General features: G+C 44.1%; 1 protein-coding gene across 15 annotated transcripts in view; it reads left to right on the top strand.

The window, feature by feature from the left end:
• The first annotated feature begins 1501 nt into the window (after positions 1–1501).
• The window catches only part of SPECC1 (sperm antigen with calponin homology and coiled-coil domains 1), a 304891-nt gene continuing 292756 nt past the window's right edge, over positions 1502–13636 (top strand). For 9 of the 15 annotated variants that reach the window (XM_063617723.1, XM_063617720.1, XM_063617718.1 and 6 more), the window contains exons 1-3: positions 1502–3141; positions 6071–6404; positions 6788–7033. The gene's annotated coding sequence lies outside the window, so the exon portion shown is untranslated. Of the gene's footprint in view, positions 3142–6054; positions 6405–6787; positions 7034–13636 lie in introns of all 15 variants that reach the window. The other 6 variants (XM_055243198.2, XM_063617724.1, XM_063617734.1 and 3 more) reach the window with 3 other exon arrangements.

Below are 13636 nucleotides of genomic sequence, written 5' to 3'. Positions count from 1 at the left end.
ATCCATTCTTCTAATTTTTTTTCAAAGTTTTTAACTTCTTTGCTATTGTTTTGAATTTCCTCTCGTAGCTCAGAGTAGTTTGATCGTCTGAAGCCTTCTTCTCTCAACTCATCAAAGTCATCCTCCATCCAGCTTTGTTCCGTTGCTGGTGAGGAACTGCGTTCCTTTGGAGGAGGAGAGGTGCTCTGTTTTTTAGAGTTTCCAGTTTTTTTGGTCTGTTTTTTCCCCATCTTTGTGGTTTTGTCTACTTTTTGTCTTCGATGATGGTGATGTACAGATGGGTTTTTGGTGTGGATGTCCTTTCTGTTTGTTAATTTCCCTTCTACCAAACAAGACCCTCAGCTGCAGGTCTGTTGGAGTTTACTAGAGGTCCACTCCAGACCCTGTTTGACTGGGTGTCAGCACCGGTGGCTGCAGAACAGTGGATTTTCGTGAGACCACAAATTCAGCTGTCTGATAGTTCCTCTGAAAGTTTTGTCTCAGAGGAGTACCTGGTTGAATGAGGTGTCAGTCTGCCCCTACTGGGGGGGGTGCCTCCCAGTTAGGCTGCTCAGGGGTGAGGGACCCACTTTAGGAGGCAGTCTGTCCGTTCTCAGATCTCCAGCTGCGTGCTGGGAGAACCACTACTCTCTTCAAAGCTGTCAGTCAGACAGGGACATTTAAGGCTGTGGAGGTTCTCGCTGAGTTTTTGGTTGTCTGTGCCCTGCCCCCAGAGGTGGAGCCTACAGAGGCAGGCAGGCCTCCTTGAGCTGTGGTGGGCTCCACCCAGTTCGAGCTTCCTGGCTGCTTTGTTTACCTAAGCAAGCCTGGGCAATGGCGGGCGCCCCTCCCCCCGCCTCGTTGCCGCCTTGCAGCTTGATCTCAGACTGCTGTGCTAGCAATCAGCGAGACTCTGTGGGCATAGGACCCTCCGAGCCAGGTGCGGGACACAATCTCCTAGTGTGCTGTTTTCCAGGCCCGTTGGAAAAGCGCAGTATTAGGACGGGACTGACCCGATATTCCAGGTGCCGTCTGTTTCCCCTTTCTTTGACTAGGAAAGGGAACTCCCTGACCCCTTGTGCTTCCCGAGTGAGGCAATGCCTCGCCCTGCTTCGGCTCGCGCACAGTGCGCTTCACCGACTGTCCTGAACCCACTGTTAGGCACTCCCTAGTGAGATGAAACCGGTACCTCAAGCAGAAATGCAGAAATCACCCGTCTTCTGTGTCGCTGGGGCTGGGAGCTGGAGACCGGAGCTGTTCCTATTCGGCCATCTTGGCTCCACCCCCCTAGAATAATTTTTAAAATGTTATAAAATTGCCACAGAAGAAATGTTTCTAGCCTTAAAAGATTTACCCTCCCCAAAGAAAGCATCAGGCTGGGAGGGACATTTTTAACTGGGAAATGATCAAACCTCAAAGAATAGATAATTTTAATGCTCCTTAAATTGTTCAGAGTAAAAGGAAAAAGCAAACACGCCCAATTTTTTTCTTTTTCTTTTTCTTTTTTTTTTTTTTTGTAGAGATGGGGGGTCTCACTGTGTTTCCTAGACTGGTCTCAAACTTCTGGCCTCAAGCACTCCTCCTGCCTCAGTTCCAAATTCTTTATGATGTGAGCATAACATCGATTCTGAAACCAAACAACATTAGATATTCAAAAAGAAAATTATTGCCCATCTCATTTTTGCATATCAACGCAAAGCTTATAAATAAAATATTAGCAAACAGAATCAAGCTGTATATTTTAAAAAATATGACAAGTTTATTGCACGGACAAACTGGGTTTTTATTAGGAATTTATTATAACTAGGACTCATTACTTCAGTATGAGGAAATCCGCTGTCACCCGGTTTGCTTGTCCTTACAGACATCTCCCTCCTCTTCCTCTCTTCCTTTCCAGTGAAAATGTCTTCAAGTTACCTCTACCAAACCAAAACTTCACCCCTCTTCTTTTATTCTTTCCTCCTCTCTTCTCAGAACAAAGGGGTTGTTGCTGACCAGCCCAGGGCTTCTTATTTGGGGCCAGATCATTCTTCCTTGTGGGGCAGTCCTGTCCTTCAAGTACGATGTTGAGGAGCACCCTCGTGTCTACCCACTTAGGTAACAGTAGCATCTCCCGCATCTTGACAACCAAAAATGTCTCCAGAGCTCCCCAAATGTCCGCGGGGCGGCGAGGAGGGGCAACACCGGCCCTGGTCGAGAACCACTGGTCTAGGCTCGCCCCTCTCCCTGGGCACCGCCACTTGCCAGGGTTGGTTATTCTCCCTGGATCCTTTCCTTCCTCCTCATTTGATCTTCACGCGCTCAAATATGACCAAAGGTCCTGTCATTCCACTCCTGCAGCTTTCACTAAGGTCTTAGGCCGCTTCCATGTCAAGAAACACAGTGGCTCTTTCTAACCCCTGGCCATGAGGCACCCTGGAGGAGGAGCGGTGAGGGCAGGGAAGATGCTGAGTGGGATGTTGACCTTGCCGACTTCCAGGCGCCTCCGCGGCATCCCGGAGGAGGCATTGGGCGGTGAGGGTGCAGCGGCGGCGTGGGGGGCGGGGGAGCGGGCCCCGGGCCCCGCGCCCCGCAGGATGAGGTGTCCGTGTGCAGCTAGCGCCACAGGCAAGACTGGGCCCCTTGCGGGGCGGGGGTGAGGCCGTGAGCATAGCTCTCAAACTGGAGGGCGCCTCAGAATCACTTGACGGGCTTGCGAGAATGTGGACTGCTGGGCCCCACCTTCATGGTTTTAGTGCAGGAAAAACCGAATAGCCTCGGTGGGACGGAGAATCTGCATTTTCTCGAGTTCCCAGATGAGGCTGAAGCTGCTGGTCCGGGCACCACCCTTAGAAAACCGCCAGTCTAGAGTGCGGAAATGGGGCCCATATCTGGCTTGGGGCGCCCAAACATCGATTATCTGCGACCAGAGGATGAGCAGACAGGGAGATGAGACACTGAGATCCGGGAGAGAGGGGGGCGCCCGGCCGCCGGCTGAAGGAGGACGGCGCAGGCGGCGGTCCGGGGACTACATCTCCCAGCGAGCCCCGCGCGGCTCGTGCTCGCTCCCCTGGCGGCGCTGGCGGGAGGCGCCGGCGGAGCGCGGGTCCCTCTCCTGAGCATCAGTGAGCGCCGGGAGCCGCGGCCGCTGCGGGCTGCGGCGGCGCTGAGCCAGCGGGGCAGGTGAGTAGGAGCCGCTCAGCCAGCGCTTCCGCCGGCCGGCTCTCTGCGCCTCAGCCGCGTGGTCTGAAGGGATGGGTGGGCGAGCGCGGGGGTCCGGCAGTCCGTCGCAGGGGCGCGGGACTGCCTTTCTGGGAAGGCGTGCTGCGTCTTCGCCGCGGGGGCCCCGGTCCCCTCGGCGCGTGTTCTTTCCCCAGCTCAGGAGGGACGTCCTACCCTGTCTTGCCCGGCCCGGAGCGGCGGGACCGGTGCCGCAGGTGGCAGCGGCAGGTGGCCGCCTCCTCCCCTCCGGGCCCGAGGGTTGTCGCAGGGACCCGGCACTGAGAGCCAGGTGGCTCCCGACAGCTGCGGCCCTGGAGGCGACCCCAGCCCTCGCCGCGGTGGGACAGGTGCGCGGGCATGCCCGGCCCCGGCTCCTGGGTCTCGGGAGCCTCCCCCACCCTCCTTGTTGTGCCTTGGGGGTGCTGCGTGGTGCAGAGGACCGAGAAGCCCTTGGCCCTCGGCGTCCGCCGCGCTCCCGCCCCTTCCTGGCCAGGCTGACAGGGGAAGGGTTAGTGCTGCGCATCCCGGGTCAGCTGGGGCGCCGCGGCGCAGTGCACCTGGAAGGCTCGGGGGGAGCGCGCGCTGCCCGTGGGTGTCGCGGTGGTGCGGACCTGGCGGGCGTGCGGCAGTAACGACCTCCTTCCCCAGTGCCCGTGCAAGGAAATTAGTGTTATGTGCTTGCTTTTTTTTTTTTTCTAAGGAAGTTTGACTCTGAATATCTTATTTTACTGGAGCTCCATTTGCCAGCACGTAAGTTTATGTAATAAGCGGCATACAGTTCGGAAAAAAATCTTCCTGTGAAGGTGCTCTTCCTTGCCCTCTGCAGGAAGAATTACGCAAAGCTGGTTGACAGGCTTATCCACCAGTAACTGTAGGAGCTGCAGGCAGCAGATAAAGTGTTTTTTGAGTAGGGGCACAAGTCAGCCCTTCAGGACAATTTTTGTTTTTGGAAGATTCTGTTATCCAGTTCCAAACACCGTGTTATTTCAGTGTTGAAGATGGGGGAGGAGGGAGGAGCAAAGGCTTGTCAATCCTAATACCTCAATAGAAATTAGCTTTGCAGGATTAACTCTCCAAGCAAGCGAGTTGAATTTGGTAGCCCAAACTACAGCTGAAGCTGAGCCTCCATACTAAAGCCTGTCTCAGTTTTAATAGTTTTTCGGTTGATTCGTTTGCCTCTTCCAAGTAGGTGATCTTACTGTCTGTTAAACAACAGGCGTCTCTCATGTTTGTACTTTTTTTCTTGTCTTCCATAGATTACTCTCGCTGCAGTGTTGACTATTAAGGTTAAATAGGAATCTTTGTCTTGGGCTTGGTTTTAGGGAGCATTCCCTCTGTATCTTCACCGAGTGTATTCTATCACATTAAGTACATTTCTATTTATGCCTGATTACTAAGAGTTTAAAAAGTCAAGGGTGGGTGTTGGTTTTTTTGCCCAAATGCTTTTGTGTAGCATGCATTGATATGATCATGTAGATTTTCGTCTTAAAATTTTTAACATAAGTGGTCACATTGCTAGATTTTCTTTCTTTAAAACCCTGGGCTAATTTAAAATGCACTTTTGGATTGTTCACATCAGTAAGCTAGCATCTTATTTAGGGTTTTGGTATCTGAGATTGGCATATAGTTTACCCCATTTTTATCTGTGTTCGTAATAAGGATCAGGCTGTCCTCTCTGATTAAATTGGGAAACTTTCCATCATTTTCTATGCTCTGGAATAGAAGAATTATCTGTTCCCACAAGTTTGGCAGAACTTGACTGCAGACTGCCTTGGCTGCTGCTGGTGTTTTTTTAGGAAGTGAATATCAGTATTTAATTACCTTTTCATTTTTTTTTTCACGATCATTTATGTTTCTGTTTTTCTGTTTCTTCAAAGTAAATTTAATATTTTCTATTTTCCTAGAAAATCATTAACATTATTGAAATTAATATATGCTAGCATAATGTTGTATATAGTATTCTGTTGTAAGAAAACAGACTCTTACATATCTGTATGTATCTGTATGTTCTCTTTCTGATACAGTACTTTTTTGGGTACCTTTTTTTTATTGATCAGACTTGCTTAATGATTATTTTATTAATCCTTTCAAAGAACCAGCTTTTATTAACCATAATTTATTGATTAATTCTATTTTTTTATTTTTCTATGACATTAATTTCTGTTTTTTATCTTTCTACTTGAGTTTATTTTGTTCAAGTTTTAACTGTTTGAATGGAAAACTTGGCTCATTTATTTAATCAGTTAGTCCTGTGAACAAGGCAAGGACTTCTAATTCTTTCATTCCACTTACCTCACATTTGGCCTTAATTGTATTTTTACTTTAACCCTTCCAACGAGACATTATTGCTATTGTTTTTGTGATTTTCTAGGTCAACATTTATTAGCTTTATCTACCTGTTTACCATTTCTTCACTTTCCATTCCTTCTTGTATCACAGATACTTTTCTTTGGAACATTTTCCTTCTCCCTCAAGTACATTCTTTAGAAATTACTTCAGTGATGATCAATTCTCTGTTTTTGTAATATCTGAAAATGCCTTTATTCTCCCTGTATTCTAGAATTTTGGTTTCACCGTGTGTCTTCTATTGATTTCAGGGTTATTTTTATATTTTTTATATTTTTAAAAAGATGTTTTGTAGCTGGAAGGTTTTTGGGATCTCTATTCTGCCACAGTGCTGAAAGAAAAACAAAGATTAAAAACAGATTAATTTGTAGTCCACAGTCAGTCACGACTGTTCCCTGAACTCTTAGTATATTGGGTATACAGTTCTATATTAATCTCGTTTATTGATTATAATTCAGGTTTTCTGTATCCTTAACTTATTTTTTTTCTCTGACCTGTTGATTTGGAGAGTTGTATTGATTCTTGTAGGGGTTTTTGTCTGCAGCTTCACTTCTGAAGCCAGCGAGACCACGAACCCACCGGGAGGAACGAACAACTCCGGACACGCCGCCTTAAGAGCCGTAACACTCAGCGCGAAGGTCTGCGGCTTCACTCCTGAGCCAGCGAGACCGCAAACTCACCAGAAGGAAGAAACTCCGAACACATCCAGACATCGGAAGGAACGAACTCCGGACACACCACCTTTAAGAACTGTAACGCTCACCGTGAGGGTCCACGGCTTCATTCTTGAAGTCAGTGAGACCAAGAACCCACCGCTTCCAGACACAAAAGGTGTCCCCACCATTCCTATCCTCTTACTTCTCTCGCCTTACAAGAAGGTAACCATTGTTATTAGTTTCTTATGTACCTTCCAAAGTTTCTTCATGCGAATACGAGCAAATATGAATCAGATTCTCCATTTCTCCTTTTTTGCACAAATAGTAGCATTATTCTCTATCTGGCCTTCACCCTGTGTTTTTATTTCACAGTATATCATAAACATTGTCACATACCAACTGCTTGCTCTTCATAGATATAATGTTCCCTCAGATCTTCCCAAGAATATCTAATAATTTCTTTTACGTGCTCTAGTAATTATCTTTGCTTGGGTGTGTATTCTGTTGATTCAGTGTCCCTGTTTCATGATATTGAATAAAAACTTCATGATTCTTTATGTGTTCATCTTCGAAGTTTGAGAATTTCTTTTTTCCTGTCTCACTAGGCGTAGCCTGCCTCCTGTGATTGTTGAAGAGCTGTGGTGTGCTGCTGAGTGGCGTGTGTATTCCATGTGAGGGGGAGGGTCCAACAGTCCTGGCCATTCCGACTGCAGTTCCCCAGTTAATCACCTTGTCAGATTCTACCTGTGCTCTTCTGTCTGCTGTTAGAAGCCTGTTCCTGGAAAGCTGTTACCATTTCCCTCTGCATAACAGCCTCCTCCCAAGCTTGTATCGGGCTATGGTTTGTTCAGGTAATCTGGTTCTGAGTACTTTTTACTTTTCGGAAATTTCCTAGACATTTTAGTTGGCCATGGGCACTCTTTCTTGTTTTCCAGGTTTCTTTTGATTTAGTGTTTTAAAAATAGTTCTACCATTCCATTGAATTTTAAGACACTTGGAAGGCAGAAGTATATGTTTTAATTTTAAGACACTTGGAAGGCAGAAGTATGTGTTTAGTTTATTATTTTGGAGACAGGGTCTTGCTGTGTCTCCCAGGTTGGAGTGCATTGGTGCAATCATAGGTAACTGTAACTTTGAACTTTTGGGCTTAACTGGTCCTCCTGCCTTGGCCTCCCAAAGCACTGAGATTACCGGCATGGGCCACTGTGCCCAGTCCTTTCTTTTATAATTTATTTCTGTGTTGGGGGCCCCCAGGACCATGCTCAGATCTGGTGGTTCACTTGGAAGACTCAGCATGTGGTGTACTCGTGGCTGTAATTTATTACAGTGAAAGGATACAAAGCACAATCAGCAAAGGGAAAGGTGCATGGGGCCAAGTCCTAAGAAAGCCAGGCACAAGCTTCCAAGCATCCCCTCCCAGTGCAGTCACACAGGATGTGCCTAACTCCCCCAGGAAGGAGCTGTGGCAACACATGTGAAATGCTGTCTACCAGGGAAACTCACTAGAGACCCAACACCCAGGGTTTTTATTGGGGGCTGGTCATGCAGGCCCCCTCTGCCAAGCACATACGACATTCCATGCTACCTGAAGAAAAGCAGGAGTTCAGCATAAACCACACAATAATTTAGGCACAGTGAGTCCCTCTTTCCAGCTTGGATGGTGGGAAGGAACTCTTCTGAAATCTAAGTTCCTGGGTGCCAGCCAAGGGTTAACCATGCTTTTTATGAGACTTTTTAAGAATAACAGTCTTGGGCCAGGCACAATGGCTCATGTCTATAATCCCAACACTGTGGGAGGCCAAGGTGGGAGGATCTCTTGAAGCCAGGAATTTGAGACCAGCCTGGCCAACACAGGAAGACCCTATCTTTATCTGTTTATTTATTTATTTATTTATTTTAAATAAATAGTGGGTTACCTTGTTTTCAAATGTTGAACCAGCCTTGCATTTCTGGAATAAGTCCCACTTGATCATGGTGTATAATTATTTTTATATATTGCTTCTACTTGCTAATATTTTGTTAAGGAATTTAAGGAGTTTTGTGTCTATATTCATGAAGGATATTGGTCTGCAGTTGAGTTTTGTTTTTTTCTTTTCATTTTCTCCACCACCCTGCCTGGCTAATTTTTGTATTTTAGTAGAGACAGGGTTTCACCATGTTGGCCAGGGTAGTCTCGAACTCCTGACCTCAGGTGATCCACTAACCTCAGCCTCCCAAAGTGCTGAGATTACAGGTGTGAGCCACTGCACCCGGCACAGCTTTCTTTTTTTATACTGCCCTTGTCCAGTTCTTTTTTTATTTTTTCTGACTGCTCCTGCAGAGCAGAGCTACCCATAAGCAGTGTGTTGAGAGTAGCTGTCCTTATACGGTTCTAGTGTCAGAGTAACACCAACTTCATAAAATGAACTGGGAGATGTTCCCTTCTCTTCAGTTTTCTCAAAGATGCTATGTAGAGTTGGTGGTAATTCTTCATTGAACATTTGGTAGAATTCTCCAGTGAAACCATCTGGGCCCAGATATTTGCTTCTTGAGAGTTAAAAACATTTTTAAAATCGTTATTTTTCAAACAAAGTTCTGTTTTTCTGAAGATATTTTTCACAGTACATACATCTCTCTAGCTGCAAAATAATTTGTCATTGTTTTTATTTGTCAGGGAAGGGTATAATTTACCTTATCTAATATTTATAACATTTTAAGTTTAGTGTTTCTGTTTTAAGAGTTTTCAAATTACAAATTCAGTTTTCTCAGTAGTTTTCAGGGTATCCCAATTATCTATTTCATATTGGGTGAGTTGTGGTAATTTGTGTTTTTTCAGTAATTAGTCCATTTCATCTACATTGTCAAATTTATAATGTATAGAGTTGTTTGTAATTATGCTTTCATTCTAATAACTGGTAATCTGTGTCTTCTCTTTTTTCTTTGTTAGCCTCGCTAGAGGTTTGTCAATTTTATTAATCTTTCGAAGAATCAGTACTTTGTTTCACTGATTTTCTTTATTGTGTTTCTGTTTTCAGTTTTACTGATTTATTTTTATAGTTTCTTTCTTTTGCTTGCTTTGGATTTATTTTGCTCTTCGTCTTCTGTGTTCTTGAGTTGGGAGTGGAGACTATTGATTTGAAACTTTTTCTCTTTTCTAATGTAAACATTTAGTGTTATAAATTTCCCTCTCAGCATTGCTTTAACTATGTCCCACAAATTTTGATATTCTTTTTTTTTTGAAGCAGTCTCGGTCTGTTGTCCAGGCTGGAGTGCAATGGCGCAATCTCGGCCCACTGCAACCTCTGCCACCTGTGTTCAAGCAATTCTCCTGCCTCAGCCTCCTGAGTAGCTGGGACCACAGGCTCCCACCACCGCGCCTGGCTAATTTTTGTAGTTTTTTAGTTGAGACGGGGTTTCACCATCTTGGCCAGGCTGGTCTCGAACTCCTGACCTCATGATCCACCCGCCTCAGCCTCCCAAAGTGCTGGGATCACAGGCGTGAGCCACCACATCCGGCCATATTCATTTTTATTCAGTTTATTTCCCTAAAGAAATTTTAAAAAGTACATTAAACTAAATAAAAATGAATATCAGAAATGAGTATCTTTGACCGATGGATGATTTTAGAAATGTGTTGTCCAATTTTCAAGTATTTGGAGACTTTTCTCGTTATCCTCCAGTTACTTCTTTCTAGTCTAATTCCAGTAGAGCACACTCTGTATGACTATTCTATTCTTTCAAATGTGTTAAGTTTTTAAAGAGTGTTATTTAGATATAATCCACATACCATATGTTTCACCCACTTAAAACATACAATTCAATGGCCTTTTTTATATTTGTAGAGTTGTGCAAACATCACCACAATCAATTTTGGAATATTTTCATTATCTCAAAAAGAAATCCTACACTCTTTAGCTGTCACCTTCTCCCTCCATCCAAGCCTTCGGCAATCACTGATGAGCTTTGTTTTATGGCCCAGGGAAGGGTCTAAGGATATGTTCAGTGAATACTTGAAAAGAATGTTTATTTTGCTATTGTTGGGTAGAGTGTTCCGTAAATGTCTATTAGATCCTGTTGTTTAGTGGTGTTAAGTTCTTCTCAACTCCATGTTGATTTTTTTTGTCTAGTAGTTCTATCAGTTGTGAAGAGAGGGTGTTGAATCTCCAGGTAGAAAGATTGATTTGCCTGTTTTTCTTTCAGGATCTTTTCTTGATCCTTTTATTCCTCTCTCTTGAAATTTTCTTTTCTCTGAAGTCTATTTTATGTTGTTAATATAGCCACTCCTTTCTTTGATTAATGTTTTCATGATTTATTTTATTCTTTTAATTTCAACCAACATATATTGGTATATTTAAAGCAGGTTTCTTTTTTGTTTTTCAACTGAGATGGAGTCTCACTCTGTGGTTCAGGCTGGAGTGGTGCAATCTTGGCCCACTGCAACCTCTGCTGCCCGGGTTCAAGCAATTCTCGTGCCTCAGCCTCCTGAGTAGCTGGGACTACAGGCGTGTGCCACCATGCCTGGCTAATTTTTTTGTATTTTTAGTAGAGATGGGGTTTTACCATGTTGCCCAGGCTGGTCTGGAACTCCTGACCTCAGGTGATCCACCTGCCTCGGCCTCCCAAAGTGCTGGGATTACAGGCGTGAGTCACTGCGCCCGGTCTAAAGCAGGTTTCTTATAGCTATGTTTTTAAGTTAACTCTGCTATCTCTGTCTTTTAATTGATATAATTAGAACATTTACATTTATGTAATTATTGATAGGTTAGGGCTTAAGTCTAACATTTTATTTATGTTTTTAAAAAATTTAGTTTGTCCTCCCTCCTTTTTTCTCTTTTTTTCTTGTCTTCCCATAGATTATTTGAATACTTTTTAGAATTCCATTTTGATTTATCTAAATTGTTTTGGTTATTCTCTTGTATAGTGTTGTTAGTGGTTGCTGTATTACATTATATGTATATATATACACACACACACATACACATATATTTATATATATATACACATATACACATATATTTATATATACTTATATGTGTGTATGTGTGTATATGTAACTTTTCACAGTGTTGTCATTTTACCACTTCAGTGAAGTGTAGACACCTATACTTTCCCCATTTATAATTCTCTACATACATTTAGAAGCACTTCAGACAGTTATAATTTTTGCTTCAACCATCAATATGATTTAGAAGTCTTAAGAGGAGATAGAAATTTTATTGTAATTACATGTATTTTTGCTTACTATGTTATTTCTTTCTTCTTGATGTTTCTGGATTCCTTCTTTCATCGTTTTTCGGTCTGTGCTATGATCTTCCTTTTGCCATTCCTTGAGGGTAGATCTGCTGGCAACACGTTATCTTATTTTCCTTTATCTGAGAATGTCTTGATTTCCCATTGATTCTTGAAGGATATTTTTACTGAATCTAGAATTTTGTGTTGACACTTCTTTTCTTTCAGCACTTGAAAACTGTTGTGTCATTTCCTTCTGGCTTCCTTAATTTCTGATAAGAAATCTGTTATTTGAATTGTTCTTCCCTTATACATGAAGTGTTTCACTTACTGCTTTCAAGACTTTTTGTCTCTTCGTCTTTTCAGAAGTTTGACTATGATGTATTTTGGTGTGGATTTTATTGGGCTTTTTATTTGGGGTTCAGCATTTCGAATCCGTAGGTTTATGTCTCTTGCCAAATTTGGGAAGTTTTCAGCTATTATTTTTTGAATACTTTTCCAGCTGTGCCCTCTTTGTCTCTTTCCTGGACCCTGATGACAAGAGTGTTAGATCTTTTATTTTAGTCTCAGAGGTCTTTGAGACTTTCTCCCTCACTCCTTCCCTCCCTCCTTCCCTTCCTTCCTTCCTTTCTCTTTTTCCATCATTCCTCCTGTTGCTCCTCTTTTTTCTTGTTTATTTTTTGGCCAGTCTATTTTCTTTCTGTTCTTCATATTGGGTAATTTCTATTGTTTTCTGTTGAAGTTCACTGATTATTTTGTCTGCTCCCTCCATTCTATGTTAAGTCTATCCATCTAATTTGGTTACTGTATTTTTCAATTCTAAAATTTCCATTAAAATATGTGTCTTTTTTTTTTGAAAAGGAGTTTCGCTCTTGTTGCCCAGGCTGGAGTGCAATGTGCAGTAGCGGGATCTTGGCTCACTGCAACCTCTGCCTCTTGGGTTCAAGTGATTCTCCTGCCTCAGCCTCCTGAGTAACTGGGATTACAGGCATGTGCCACCATGCCTGGCTAATTTTGTATTTTTAGTAGAGACGGGGTTTCTCCATGTTGGTCAGGCTGGTCTCAAACTCTTGACCTCAGGTGATCTACCTGCCTCAGCCTCCCAAAGTGCTGGGATTACAGGCCATGAGCCACTGAACCCGGCCGAAATATATATCTTTTATTTCTTTGCCAAGATTTTTTTTTTTCATTTGCTTGAAGCACATTTGTAGTTGTTTGTTGAGGCTTTTTTTTTTTTTTTTTTTTTGCAGACGAAGTCTTGCTTTGTCGCCCAGGCTGGAGTGCAGTGGCACCATCTCGGCTCACTGCAAGCTCCGCCTCCTGGGTTCACACCATTCTCCTGCCTCAGCCTCTCTAGTAGCTGGGACTACAGGCGCCCACCACCATGCCTGGCTAATTTTTTTGTATTTTTAGTAGGGACAGGGTTTCACCATGTTAGCCAGGATGGTCTCCATCTCCTGACCTCATGATCTGCCCACCTGGGCCTCCCGAAGTGCTGGGATTACAGGCATGAGCCACTGCGCCCAGCCTGTTGAGGCTTATGATATGTGCTTTAAAATCCTTTCAGGTAATTCTAATATCTGTGCTCTCTTAGTGCTAGTGTCTGTCAATTGTCTTTTCTCTTTCACTTTGGGATCTTCCTGGCTCTTAGTATAAGTGATCCTCAATGGAAACTTCAACGATTTGGATATTATGTTATCAGACTCTAGACCTTATTTAAACCTTCTGTTTTGGCAGGCTGTTGTGGACACCATTGTAGTAGAAGAAGGGGGACATCAGCTTGTTACTTCTAGATGGGGGTAAATATCCAGGCTTTCCGCTCTGCTTCCATTGACACCCAATGGAGTGGGGGACCCCTGTTGCTGCTGGGTGGTTGTGGGTATTCTGGTTCCCTACTTGGCCTCCCTGATACCTCCCTGGCTGGGAGGGGTAGGAGTGCCTTGTGACTGCTTGCCACAGTGATTTCACTGTCACCATGGGGGAAGAGGGAGGAAAGGTGGCCTCGTTATCTCTGGGAAAAGGTTAAGTCACTGAATCTTCACTAGGTCTCCTCTGACATGACCCCAGCAGGGAGGGGAAGGAGGGCCTCATCACTCCTGGGTGGGAGTGGAAGTCCAGGTTCCCCTGACACTGCTGGGGGGTGAGGGATGGGCTCCTTATTACTGCCATGCAGGGGTAAAAGTCGCAGTCCTTACTCAGCCTTGGTGGGGGTGTTGGGTACCTTGGTATGTCCTCACAAGACTGGA

This window comes from Symphalangus syndactylus, chromosome 14 (genome assembly GCF_028878055.3).
Source record: "Symphalangus syndactylus isolate Jambi chromosome 14, NHGRI_mSymSyn1-v2.1_pri, whole genome shotgun sequence".
Classification (NCBI taxonomy): Eukaryota; Metazoa; Chordata; class Mammalia; order Primates; family Hylobatidae; genus Symphalangus; species Symphalangus syndactylus.
This window is presented reverse-complemented; position numbering and strand designations above follow the sequence as displayed.